Raw genomic sequence first — 14,592 nt, forward strand, 5'->3', positions numbered from 1 at the left:
CCATATCGCCCACCCCTACTTCTCAGCCCTTCAAATAAATATATATGTAAAGCATGTTAATAGATATAAGCAGTACAAAAGTAACATATTTGCTGGGGAGTGAATAAAAGATGAATCTGTACATGATAAAATTGGAGTGCACATCTAAACCATGTATTACGGTAGCTGTGTGCACAGCGAAGCTGGGGGAGAAAGCTGCTCGTGCTTATTGAGATTTACAGCTCAAAAAACATAATTTTACCAGGTATAATCAACTAATTTACACCAGAAACACAACAACTACCTATCTGTAGATCAGTGTATCATTCTGAAAATAAAATACACCTGTTTTCAGGTTAAATAAGCATTGCATTATGTGTAGACCACAAATTAAGGCCTTATTTAATAAGAAAAGCAATGTTATCAAATTAAAACACTAAGTACATTAATATTATGCTTTCATCAAATGTATGAAAGTACACTTTGATCAACTTTTTTTTAAAAGCACAATATAGTGTATTTAAAAAAATATAGATTACTATGAAGTACACTTTTAGTTTAATGTAATTCAATATACTTCTAAAATACTTATTTCTAAATATACTTTTGTACATTTTTAGCGAAGTGTGTTAAAAATAACTGCTACAGCAGTTCAAGTACAATGTATCATGTAACTTTTTAGAAAGTAAATTACTACTACTAATTAAATATAAGAATAAAAAATAAATATAAAATAAAAGTACATTTGTAACACGCTAAAAATATATTTTTATACCCAACAAAGTATAGTAGAAGTGTGCAACGTACTTACTGTAAATATATTTAACATCAATTCTTAATATATTTCTAATATACCTGGTATATAATAAATAGTGATACAGTTGTAATACTGTAATAAAAATAAATAAATATGGGGTTACATACATGTTAGTATATTTAAAATAGTTAAATTTTAGTACAGTTAAGTACACTTAGCACAATTTAAGTAAGACTTTTGTACTATTTTCATATAATAAAAGTATAATAAGTACAAAAAAGTTGTTTGATTTTATCACTCTTTAAATATACTGATTAATAATAAAGTGGCTACAAGAACACTTTAGTGCACTATAGTATAATAATGCTTAGTATACTTTAATACACTTTTATTCACTAGGGTAGGTTTCAAATTATATATTATTGTAGGGATCTGGAGTAATGGGATGGCTTATGAAAAACTTGGTTGTATATACAGTAGACAAGAATTTAGACTTATAAAATAAGAAAATGAAAGAATTATTATCAAAAACTTGTAATAGTATTTATTATGATAGTTTTAAGTAATAATACTATATTTAATTATTGGTTATATATAAACCATGCATATAGTGTATAAATCAAAGGGTTATCATATTACACCAATACATTTATAAATATATGACTTTTGTATTTAAGTGATATTACTTAAAAGTAAAACCTATGTTAATATTATGGTTCAGTAAGAAAGAACAACATTCAGAAGTTTATATCTAATATAAAGTTAATTGTTATTTATTTTTATATATTTATCTTATTAACTTTTTATTATGTTTTTATTTTGATTCCTATGTTCTTAGTTTACTTTACTTTACTCATTTTACTTTACTTTTACTATTATTATCAACTTTTTTTTCATTTTATATTTTATGAATTATTTGCTTTTTACGTGTCATTTTTTTTATTTTGTCAGACTTTTATGGTCTTATTAAAATTTCCGGTTTTTTTTTTTCTTTTTACGTATATATTTTATTCATCTATATTAAATATATTTAAAGTACATTAATATTATGCTTCATCAAATGTTTTAAAGTAAACTTTGATCATACTTTTTAAAAAGTACAATATAGTGTATTTAAAAAAATAAACTACTATGAAGTACACTTCTAGGTAAATGTAATTTAATATACTTCTAAAAAACTTATTTCTAAATATACTTTTGTACATTTTTAGCAAAGTGTCTTAAAACAGCTGTTACAGTAGTTCACTTAAAGTACAATGTATCATTTAACTTTTTAGAAAGTAAATTAAATTACTACTACTGATTTAAAAAATTTAAAGTAAATGTGTAACATGCTAAAAATTGTAGTACAGAATATTAAAATATATTTTTATACCCAATGAAATATACTACTAGAAGTGTGCTACTTACAAAAGACAGGAACAAGAAGCATATATTTTTGTACTCTAATGTAAATATAGATCACATATATTTAACATCAATTCTTAGTACATTTCTAATCTAATATACCTGGTGTATAATAAATAGTGATACAGTTGTAATACTCTAATAATTAAATGATTTATAATTTTACTGTAAGCATATTTAAAATATGGGGTTACATACATGAAGTAGTTTAAATGTTTAAATGTTACTTAAGTATTTAATATTTAAAATATTTCTATTTTAGTACAGTTAAGTACACTTAGCACAATTTAAGTAAGACTTTTGTACTAATTTTATACTGTAATTAAAGTACAAAATAAGTACAAAAAAATCACTCTTTAAATATACTGATTAATAATAATGTGGCTACAAGAACACTTTAGTGCACTATAGTATAATAATGCTTAGTATACTTTAATCTACTCTTTTTTTCACTAGGGGTAGTATTAATCTACAATGCTGAACATTTTAAACGTTTGATTGGTGCTGAATTCGCTAATACTCCTGCACAGCTATCAGTAACTCAGAGCTGTAATCTGATTGGTTCTCTGCCCTGCCAATCTCACAGGAACACAACCCGGAAATGTGAAACATCAGTGTGTGAGTAGTTCAGCTAAAGAAATGGAGCAGTGAAGTCATTCAGCTTCTCAATGCAGACTGTTAACTAACAAGCCTAATATTCACCGTCTTTACTGCCTGAATAAAAAATCAGCATTTTTGATTTTTAGCTTTTTAACATATTAAAAATCACAAATTAAACTTTTAAAAGTTGTTTTTTTTACAGTGGAAAAAAGTGAACGTCACTGAATGGACCACAGCGCCACTGTTGCATGCTCAATCTATTACACAATGCATTGCAAAATTATTCAACCCTCTTAGGTCATCACATTGCCAAACTTCGCACTTACACGAACTACACCCAACAGTAATTGTCTTACAAAAGAATGAGCCTAAAATTTTAAAATGTATTATTTGTCAGCAGATCTTTTAAATGATAAATATTTTTTTAACAATATACAGCATATATATATATATATATATATATATATATATATATATATATATATATATATATATATATATATATATATATATATATATATATATATATATATATATATAAGAATCATGTAGCTGTTAACTTGTGGTTTCTGAGACTGGTAACTCTGACGAGCTTATCCTGTACAACAGAGGGAACTTATGCTCTTTTTTCTTTCCTGATGAGGTCCTGATGAGTGCCAGTTTCATCATTATAATTTTTTAATGGTCTTTGTCGTGACTGCACTTGAGGATACTTTCAAAGTTCTTGAAATTCTTCTTTTCAGATTGACTCACTTTAAAATATATAAAAAATATAAAATATATATATGTTTTGTTCCTTACATTTTGGTTTGTTTTATTTATTTTTTACTGCACAACAATTATAAGGCATCCTCCAAATTAACAGTTCCTTGTTCTCTATAAGTTAAAGACATGACAAATTCTGGTAAAAAAGTGGTAACAAAAGAAAAAATTTATATTGCGAATGTCATTTCTTAAAAGTACACACTGAAAAAATTGAGAATTACAAAAAATATATAGAAAAGAAATGGAGATACTTTATTGGACAGCGCTGAAATATAGTCGAAGATAAAATTTAAAAAGATCATCCTAAATCCTAAATCAGTCAGTTTGGTCAAAAAAGTATTTTTTTAATATATAGTATAAAATTTAAAGGATTTCAGTAAGCCTTAAAGCACAAATATTTTTAATGTGAGAGTTGGTAAAATTACTCAATTACCCAAAGCTTATGCATCGTTGTTGGACATTTAATTTATTGAATTTCATTTTATATTTATATATTTTTACATTTTATATTCTATATTTATATCACTATTACTATTATAACATTGGTGCTTTTTACCTCTTACAGCGGCACATTATACATTTTGTTTATTAAATATTTATACATTTTGTTTATTATATATCTTATTTATCTATCTATCTATGAGTTCAGCACAGCTGTTAACTGAAAGCCTGAATTCCAGGTGACTCTACCTCATAAAGCTGACTGAGAAAATCCAGCAGAGATGTTCAAATCTGATCTAGAGATCAGCAAGAGATATGTCCAAACTTTTGCCGAATTATAAGAACAATAAAAAACTTCTGTATGTAATTAATGTGATAGCAGGCTAAAGAAAGCTACAGATCGGCTGTCTGTAATTGACGTAGTTAAATGTAGTCAGTGGTGAAAAGGTAAAGAGTCGCAGTGATACTGAAGCTCAGTCGGGAGCAGAGATCAGGGGTTAATGAGGGCAGCAGGAGTTTAGGGTTAATTCAACAGAGCGCTGAATTAACTCACGCTTATATAAGATCAGGTTAAAAGGTGCATTTCTCGAGGAGGGTGTGTCCCTGAACAAGTCCTCACACAGCCCACTCAAACAGTGCAGATATCAATACGTAATACTGCGGTACATACATGGCAACCGACTGCAATAAAGGGCCAGCCGTTGCTGGGTGTTCACCTTGAATTTTGTACCTTACCTACAGTTACGTAATGTATTTCAAAATATATATACCAGTAATGTAGTGAATGCACACACCATTATTAATATCAATATACCATATTTTTCACAATATAAGGCTTTATAAGGTGGATTATAAGGTGCATTATATGACACTAGTAAGGAACAGGGGTGTCGCCATGTTTTGCTTTTAATTCAGCAGGTCTTGCCACTGTAATACTTAAAGCTGAGCTAAGTAAACAAAACTGTTATTCTTGAAAAAAAAAAACATTTTAGATGTTAATCTACACACATTTCTCTCCTGAAAAATGTTTATTTGAGTGAGTAAAGCACTTCCATTTATTTACAATAAGCTTAGATCTCCAGATTTCCACTAAGGCTGGGTGCAGCAGCATTAGCATTAGCGGCTAAGTGCTGCCCAACAGCTCTACAGTGAGGAACCCTGAGTTTTCCAGTAAGCCAGGGAGATATTAGCTAGCAGTTCATCCCACGTAGCTTGTTTTAACATGGTAAACACGCAGGCAACACTCAGTCCGATGTACTCATATGTGAACAGTGAAAGAACTAGCACTAAGCTTGGTTAGTGGGTTAGGTTAATGCTGCTCCAGCAGTGCTAGCCAGGGTTAGCAGCAGGCTACAGTCAGTCCGATATACTAATGTCTGGACGGCAAAAGAGCAAGCGCTTAGCGTGGTTAGTGGGTTAGGCTAATGCTGCTCCAGCAGTGCTAGCCCGAGGTTAACAGCAGGCTATAATCCGATATACTCATTTCTGAACAGTAAAAGAGCTGGCACTTAGCGAAGTTAGCGGCTAATGCTAATACTGCTTGAGAACTAAACTGAAACTCCTGTATAACTCTGTACTTCAGCAGAGTGTCTTTACAGCTCCTTAATACCTGACTGATAGAATTCATACATAAGGAGCACCGGATTATAAAACACACTGTTGATTTTTGGGAAAATTTAAGGATTTTAAGTGCACCTTATAGTGCAAAAAATACAGTAGATCAATACCATGCCTCATAAAAAGCCCTCCAATTTAAAATGGACATATTATACAATTTTATTATATTTAAAAACAAAGTACTGTAGGTCTATGTTCTATACAATATGTTTATTAAGTTCTTTACACCAAATTATTCTTACATAAAGATAAAGATCTCAGCAGCTATTCTGTTTTTACCAGTTTCAGTCCCTTTCATAATTAGCTGTTTAAGAGCTTGGTCACCTTTATGTAAATAAGCTACTGCCATTCATGCCCCTTGTTTACTGAGCATTTAACACGTTAGTATAAGAATATGCTAATTAGTGGCTCACCCAGTGCATCATGTGGAGCAGAGCAGCAAAGTTCCATAATCTGCTGACTTGCTACAGACAGGTATAGATGCCTCCCTCAGACAAAGTCTGCTTGCTAATCCTGCTGTGTACTGTCTAGTGGACAAGGCTCTGGTAGGGGTTGATGGGTGACGGGTAGAGCCATAGTCATACAACTCCTTCAGCTGATTTACAGAAAATGGACTGATTGATTTGTTTTCTGGTGATTGAAGTGTTTTTAGGTCAGTTGAGACCCAAATAGAAATAGAAAAACATGCAAAAACATGAGTTTTGCGTTATATATTCCCTTTAATAAATGAAATAAGGTTGAGCAGTTGAGCAGATAAAACTTTATTTCTATATTTGGGGTTATAAAAACTAGAAGAAGGGTGTCTGGATCATGATTATGGTACATATGAAAGAGCCGATGTTTAGTTTTGTTCTGTCCCATTCAGAAACAACAAAGAAAATGGACGTAAAATATACAGAGTGGAAAATATACAACATTCCACAGGACATCCCTTGGATTATTGTACAGGTTAAACCAGAAAAAAGACAAAGCCATTTCCAAACAGACAGAAAACACCCACTTGTGAGAAACTCACACCATACGAGTGTGACTGTGAACAGAAACCATTAGAAACCACCACTGATTCACCAAGTATAATCAAAGATCTTCACTCTAAAACCACTTTTAAAACACTCTGCTCACACCTTATACAACATGTGACAATAAAAGGCTTTTTTATTTCAATAATTCAGTTCAAAATGTGAAACTCATATATTATATAGATGTATTAAACACAGAGTGATCTATTTTAAGCCTTTATTTATTTTATTGTTAATGATTTATAATGATTATAATAAAAAACTAAAAATCAGTGTCTCAGAAAATTAGAATATTATATAAGACCAATTGGTACTTTTGGTACACAGTGTGGGCAGGTTGCCAAGTCCTGCTGGAAAATGAAATCCGCTACTCCATAAAAGTTGTTTTCAGCAGAGGGAAGCATGAAGTGCTGTAAGATTTTGCGCTTAAGGTCCTTTCTCCACTCTTCCTTTAATCTCTGGTTCTTTGATTTCCAAATGAAATGTAAAATTTACTGATGTATGTATTTGTGTATTTGTACAGAGTCCCTAAAGTGACATCATGTAAAAAAAAAAAGCGTGTCCATGCCTTATTAAGGTGTGGGAATGAGATGCTAAGGTGTTGGAACAAGAAAATTAAGCTGTGGGAACAAGATACTAATGTGTGGGAATTAGATAATTAAAGAGTGGGAACGAGATACTAAGGTGTTGGAACAAGAAAATTAAGGTGTGGGAACGAGATACTAAGGTGTTGGAACAAGAAAATTAAGGTGTGGGAACGAGATACTAATGTGTGGGAATGAGATAATTAAAGAGTAGGAATGATATACTAATGTGTGGGAACGAGATCATTAAGGCGTGGCCACGACTTATTAAGGCATGGAAATGAGTTAATTAAATGAAAGCCATTACGGTGTGGCCAAAAGTTCCTTTTGTTTCACAGCTAACAAAGTGAGCAGCTTTTAGGGGTTGTGCGTAAAGAAGGTAAACGGGTCTGTATACTGTCTGTTTCTGAGCCAATCAGGTTTTAGTATGAGAATTAAGTGTCTTTTGTTTAGAATTATTCCATGTCTCACTGCAAGAGTCTCCAAAATATCACCATAATTCATATAGAGATTAAAAATAACAATAATTTATTCTTGGATTAAAGGAGTTTTGATGTAATATTCAGTTTCTTCATGAGCATTAATTTACAGAAAAGCAAGCTATATTATTCTCCGGCTAGATTTAATTAACTCATTCCCCATCTTAATAAGTTGTGCCCACGCCTTTATGATCTCATTCCCACGCCTTAATTATCTCATTCCCACGCATTAGTATCTCGTTCCCACGCCTTAATAAGGATTTTTTTTTTTACATGATGTCACCTTAGGGGCTCCGTATATTTTATATCCGTATGTTTTTCTGTATTACTCCAATTTTTGCTCTCTCAGGGCTCCGGCAGCTGATAGCAAGCTGCATGACCCGGATTTGAATCAGCAACCACTTGGTGCCCCAGCAAAATTTTATTTAAAATAGAAATAAACAGGTACACATTCTCTGGTCCCCAGCTTTGCAGGGGATGTGATGCTTATCTTGCACCGTGCCAACAGTCTATTTTTTTTTACACTTCCGCCTGCATGAAACCGCCTTCTACCTAAACGCCTGACCACAAATATATATTTACCCATCTTCCTCTGTCACATACAGGGAAATACAGGGCAACATGAATGCATACCGTATATAAACAATACATACACACTTTTAAAAATGCAAAACCATCCAGCCGTTTGCATTTGAATAAATAGAAAACATGCTCTCCAGTCTGAACAGGAAGCTTGAAAAAGGTTAACCGAAACTCTGAAACCACCGACCCAACAGACACAGACCTAAAGATCTGACACACTCACGCAAGATGCCATCAAACGCCAAGCGTCTGCACATCCGCGGTGTGTGACTATGAGCTGTAAAGGGAACAGAAAGCAGGTCTGCACTACACAAATACTTCCAGTTATGTGGAATTTTCACTAAGATTTACTCTTGGATTTGTATTGAAAATGTTTTGCATCGTAGATTAATACTAAAGCCACCTCTGAATATAATCAAGAGGAGGATGGATGATCACAAGCCATCAAACCAAACTGAACTGCATGATTTTTTGCACCAGGAGTAAAGCAGCATAAAGTTATCCAAAAGCAGTGTGTAAGACTGGTGGAGGAGAACATGATGCCAAGATGCATGAAAAAAAACTGTGATTAAAAACCAGGGTTATTCCACTAAATATTGATTTCTGAACTCTTAAAACTTTATGAATATGAACTTGTTTTCTTTGCATTATTTGAGGTCTGAAAGCTCTGCATCTTTTTTTTATTATTTCAGACATTTCTCATTTTCTGTAAATAAATGCTAAAATTGGAATTTGAAATTCCAAATAAAATGTTGTCTGTAGTTTATAGAGTAATATGTTTATTTTACTCAAACATAAACTTATAGATAGTAAAATTTGAAAAACTGATAGTTTTTCTAGACTTGTGTGTATGTATGATAGATCGTATAAATCGATTCACTCTATCTGGATGGAGAGATTTATCTGGATAGGTATATTGATTTTATTGAGAAGCAACTTTTAAAATGTAAGGAAAAAGCGCCAAATCCCAGCTCTGATATATACAGCTAAAAGATGCCTGTGCTAACCGACATCACAGTAGGAGTGATAAGGGGAAAGTGCTCCACCTATTATACTCTCTCAGACTCTGGCTGCTGATACAAATCCTGCAAATCCTGGATTCAAACTGGTGATGCTTCAGCAGTCTGCTGGACCACCCCATTTAACATTTGTAAGGGATTACTTTATGGAAACTCTATATTTTACATTCCACTAAAAACGTACTTAAGCTTTAAGCTTTAAGTTTCATGCAGCTGGGCAACAGGGCTTCCATACATTATTTTATGTTGTCTTGCCAAAACACAAAGCTCTGCATAGACACACACTCACTAGACCTCGAGCAGTTTGGACTGTGTGTCTCTCCACTCTTCCTCCAGACTCTGATCCCTTGATTTCCTTTAAATGAAATGTAAAATGTACTGATGATCAGTGATGGTTTGGAGAGTCATGTCTGTCATCTGCTGGTGTTGATCCACTGTGTTTTATTATCAAGTCTAAAGTCAGCGCAGTTTTGTTTTCCCACAAAATCTTACAGCACTTCATATCTTACAGCTTCCCTCTGCTGCTGACAACTTTTATGGAGATGCAGATTTCATTTTCCAGCAGGACTTGGCACACTGCCCACACTGCAGAAAGTACCAACTGGCCTTATATAATATTATAACCCTCTGAGACACTGATTTTTGGGTTTTCATTGGCTGTAAGCCATAATCATCAACAGTAACAGAAATAAAGGCACATTTTGAACTGAATAACTGAAAATAACGTAACTTTTTAATGATATCCTAATTTTTTTAAATGCACTACTACATGCAAATAAGGCCTTCCTGTTCACACTTAATGAGAAATTAAAATAAGCAGGTTTCTGGACCTCTCATTTAACCACAACACAGGTAAATTAGAGACAGGTAGAATAGAGTATAATAGAGTGGGTGCATAGTGCTGAACGAATGCATGGTAAGGGAGCACACCTGTAGGTGTAAAGGTGCAGTAAGGTGCGGTAAGGTGTGGCCACAGAAGGCCTTAAATAAACAGTGGCCTTTAGAAATATCTACAGGTTTAATTCTATAAGAAAAGGCCCATTCACTTAACTGTGCGATCCCCTCGGCCAGCTCCGGCACGCTCTCTGACTCCGGCTCCATTCTGCCTGCCTGCCGTCTCCACGGTGTGTGTGATGATACTGAGGCTCTGTGTGTGTGTGTGTGTGTGTGTTGGTGTGTTTGTGTATGTGTGTGTGTCCACCTGGCCTGGTTAGCTTATATGTGGTCAGTAACTGGACACGCAGGAATAATCCGAGCAGCCCTGCTGAGGACGCCCCACGGCGAGGAGAGTCAGGTTGCCTGACAACTGCTGAACACCAGCGTGACAGTTACTGCACCTCCATCCATCCCTCCATCCCTCCATACAACCATCTATCCATTCATCTATCCAATCAATCAATCAATCAACCATCCTGTCAATATTCTTCAAATATACAGCACAAGTGAAAAGTAATTATTTGAATATGTTCTGTAGGGGTGGGCGATATGGCCCTAAAATAATATCACGATATTTCATGGTATTTTTTTATGATAACGATACTCTTGGCGAATATATGACAAAACACTGAACTGAAAAAAAAAATCAAGAACACACTACTGCAACTGCAAAATGAAAATTAAATGATATTACTGCATACGATTGCATATGATGTATCACACCTCTAACTAAAATATTTAAAAAAATATTGAGAGACTTCATTGACTTCATTTTCATTGGTTGTACGCCATTATCATCAACAATAAAAATATATATCCCCATAATATACAGTTACAGTATGACCCTGTATACTTAATTGTAATTAAATATATACTTAATTGTAATTAAAACATATTGAGAAATGTCTAAGTATGCTGTAAATATACTAACAGATTTATGTACTTACTTAAAATATATTAAAAGTACATTAATATTAAGCTTTCATCAAATGTACTTTTTTGTACTTCAATATAAGATACAGCCCCAGCCACAAGCTTTATACTCTTTTAAGTACAAATCTGTACTCATTTTTCTTAGTGTTTTCAAAGTTAATTGTGGTACTTTAGAAGAATCTAAAGTTTTACCCTGTTTTTAAGTAAACAATTTTGTTAATAATAATAAATCTGAGTTCCTGTAGAGCAGGGGTGTCCAAACTACGGCCCGCGGGCCATTTGGGGCCCGTTTCCTTTTGTGGAGCGGAGGTATTTTAAAAATAGAATGAAGGTTGGCCCGCTGTTAAGCAGGTTTTTATAATGTGAGATTCAAAGTTTGAACTAGGTGTCAGAAACGAGCCAAAGAGTCTAAAAGCGGAGAGAGTGCGCATTTCTAGCGCATAAAAACGGGAAAAGAGTCTAAAAGCGGAGAGGGTGCACATTTCTAGCACATAAAAACGGGAAAAGAGTCTAAAAGCGGAGAGAGTGCGCATTTCTAGCGCAGAAAAACAGGCCAAAGAGTCTAAAAGCGGAGAGGGTGCGCATTTCTAGCGCAGAAAAACGGGCCAAAGAGTCTAAAAGCAGAGAGAGTGTGCATTTTTAGTGCAGAAAAACGGGCCAAAGAGTCTAAAAGCGGAGAGAGTGCGCACTTCTAGCGCATAAAAACAGGAAAAGAGTCTAAAAGCGGAGAAAGTGTGCATTTCTAGCGCAGAAAAACGGGCCAAAGAGTCTAAAAGCGGAGAGAGTGCGCATTTCTAGCGCAGAAAAACAGGAAAAGAGTCTAAAAGCGGAGAAAGTGCGCATTTCTAGCGCAGAAAAACGGGCCAAAGAGTCTAAAAGCGGAGAGAGTGTGCATTTCTAGTGCAGAAAAACGGGCCAAAGTGTCTAAAAGCGGAGAGAGTGCGCATTTCTAGCGCAGAAAAACGGGGCAAAAGAGTCTAAAAGCGGAGAGAGTGCGCATTTCTAGCGCATAAAAACAGGAAAAGAGTCTAAAAGCGGAGAGGGTGCGCATTTCTAGCGCAGAAAAACGGGCCAAAGAGTCTAAAAGCGGAGAGAGTGTGCATTTCTAGCGCATAAAAACAGGAAAAGAGTCTAAAAGCGGAGAGGGTGCGCATTTCTAGCGCATAAAAACAGGAAAAGAGTCTAAAAGCGGAGAGGGTGCGCATTTCTAGCGCATAAAAACAGGAAAAGAGTCTAAAAGCGGAGAGGGTGCGCATTTCTAGCGCATAAAAACAGGAAAAGAGTCTAAAAGCGGAGAGGGTGCGCATTTCTAGCGCATAAAAACAGGAAAAGAGTCTAAAAGCGGAGAGAGTGTGCATTTCTAGCGCATAAAAACAGGAAAAGAGTCTAAAAGCGGAGAGGGTGCGCATTTCTAGCGCAGAAAAACGGGGCAAAAGAGTCTAAAAGCGGAGAGAGTGTGCATTTCTAGCGCATAAAAACAGGAAAAGAGTCTAAAAGCGGAGAGGGTGCGCATTTCTAGCGCAGAAAAACGGGCCAAAGAGTCTAAAAGCAGAGAGAGTGTGCATTTTTAGTGCAGAAAAACGGGCCAAAGAGTCTAAAAGCGGAGAGTGCGCACTTCTAGCGCATAAAAACAGGAAAAGAATCTAAAAGCGGAGAAAGTGCGCATTTCTAGCGCAGAAAAATGGGCCAAAGAGTCTAAAAGCGGAGAGAGGGCGCATTTTTAGCGCATAAAAACAGAAAAAGAGTCTAAAAGCGGAGAGAGTGCGCATTTCTAGCGCAGAAAAACGGGCCAAAGAGTCTAAAAGCGGAGAGGGTGCGCATTTCTAGCGCAGAAAAACGGGCCAAAGAGTCTAAAAGCAGAGAGAGTGTGCATTTTTAGTGCAGAAAAACGGGCCAAAGAGTCTAAAAGCGGAGAGAGTGCGCACTTCTAGCGCATAAAAACAGGAAAAGAGTCTAAAAGCGGAGAAAGTGGGCATTTCTAGCGCATAAAAACGGGCCAAAGAGTCTAAAAGCGTAGAGAGTGCGCATTTCTAGCGCATAAAAACGGGCCAAAGAGTCTAAAAGCGGAGAGAGTGCGCATTTCTAGCGCATAAAAACAGGAAAAGAGTCTAAAAGCGGAGAGAGTGCGCATTTCTAGCGCAGAAAAACAGGAAAAGAGTCTAAAAGCGGAGAGGGTGCGCATTTCTAGCGCAGAAAAACAGGAAAAGAGTCTAAAAGCGGAGAGGGTGCGCATTTCTAGCGCAGAAAAACAGGCCAAAGAGTCTAAAAGTTGCCGTAATTAAGGAGTTTAAGATTAAGAGACATCATGAAATGAAACATCAATTTGAAAAATCTTTGTTTACACAACACTGTCAAAGATAAAGATAGTAAGTAAAGTAAAATGGTGTATAAATTAAATAATCAGGAAAATGTATTATTTAAAGTGGTATATTTCATTATTTGTTTTATTACAGAGTCTGTGGCCCGTGACTTCAAATATATTTCTCCTTCTGGCCCCCAACAAAAAAAGTTTGGACATCCCTGCTGTAGAGCTTTAATATAGTCTTTAATATTGAATACAATGTAAAAAATCAAAGAAAGGAATAAAAACAGACTGAAGGAGAAGAGGTGTGTATAAACTGTAGATTTGATGTTACTGTATGATGAATATCAGTGATATTAAAGCTGAGCTGTAATGTAAGAGCTGGAGGATCAGGCGGGAGATGACAGCAGCGATTGGTCAGTGAACGATGAGGGAAAGATGAGGAGATTGACAGGGGTCAGTTCCACAATGTCTGAGACATATGAGGCGTTCACTTATTCACTAATCAGAAATATGATATCAGACAATAAAAAGCAATAATCAGACAGAGTGAGCCTGACACTGTAATCCCAGTCTGATCTGCCATCATCTAATATCTGACCTGACTGCTGAGGAAATATGATTATGATGATGATGATGATGATGATGATGATGATGATGATGATGATGAGGTCATTTAAACCCTACAGTATGAAATTATACAGAGATACAGAATTTTTTTTTATTATTTACAGTAAATCTCTTCAGTTTCTGCTCTGAATCTGATTCTCACTCTGTTAAAAAAAAGTGGAGAATGTGTTTTATGCTCTTTAAAAAAAGACAATAATCATTTTAAAGACATTAAGACATCGTTATTTTGAGATATTATCTCATTATTTTAAGGCAGTTGAGTAGGAGTGTGCCATATCATATCGTACGCGATAATATCGCCAAAATTTTTTAATATCATGAACGATATTATACCCTGAAATAATATGGTGCCATATCACCCACCCCAAATGATCACATCAGGATTCTACTTTTTTTTACTGTTTTTTAGCAAAAGAAAAATTTGCACTGTTCTCATAATATTAGATTAATAGATTATATCTGTCCAGTATCATTTATTTTACTTTAATCCTGAATATATGGAGACATATGAAGTGCATTATTATTATTAGTATCATGACATT

The 14,592-nt window shown here is 34.7% G+C and overlaps 1 protein-coding gene across 2 annotated transcripts in view; it reads right to left on the reverse strand.

Moving 5' to 3' along the window:
* capgb (capping protein (actin filament), gelsolin-like b) overlaps nt 1–14,592 on the reverse strand; it is a 53,342-nt gene that overhangs the window by 37,907 nt on the left and 843 nt on the right. The window contains exon 1 of one of the 2 annotated variants that reach the window (XM_049464571.1): nt 10,301–10,319. The exons of the other annotated variant lie outside the window; for it this stretch is intronic. The gene's annotated coding sequence lies outside the window, so the exon portion shown is untranslated. Of the gene's footprint in view, nt 1–10,300; nt 10,320–14,592 lie in introns of those variants that run through there. 2 annotated transcript variants of the gene reach the window in all.

Source organism: Astyanax mexicanus, chromosome 15 (genome assembly GCF_023375975.1).
Source record: "Astyanax mexicanus isolate ESR-SI-001 chromosome 15, AstMex3_surface, whole genome shotgun sequence".
NCBI classification, from domain to species: domain Eukaryota; kingdom Metazoa; phylum Chordata; class Actinopteri; order Characiformes; family Acestrorhamphidae; genus Astyanax; species Astyanax mexicanus.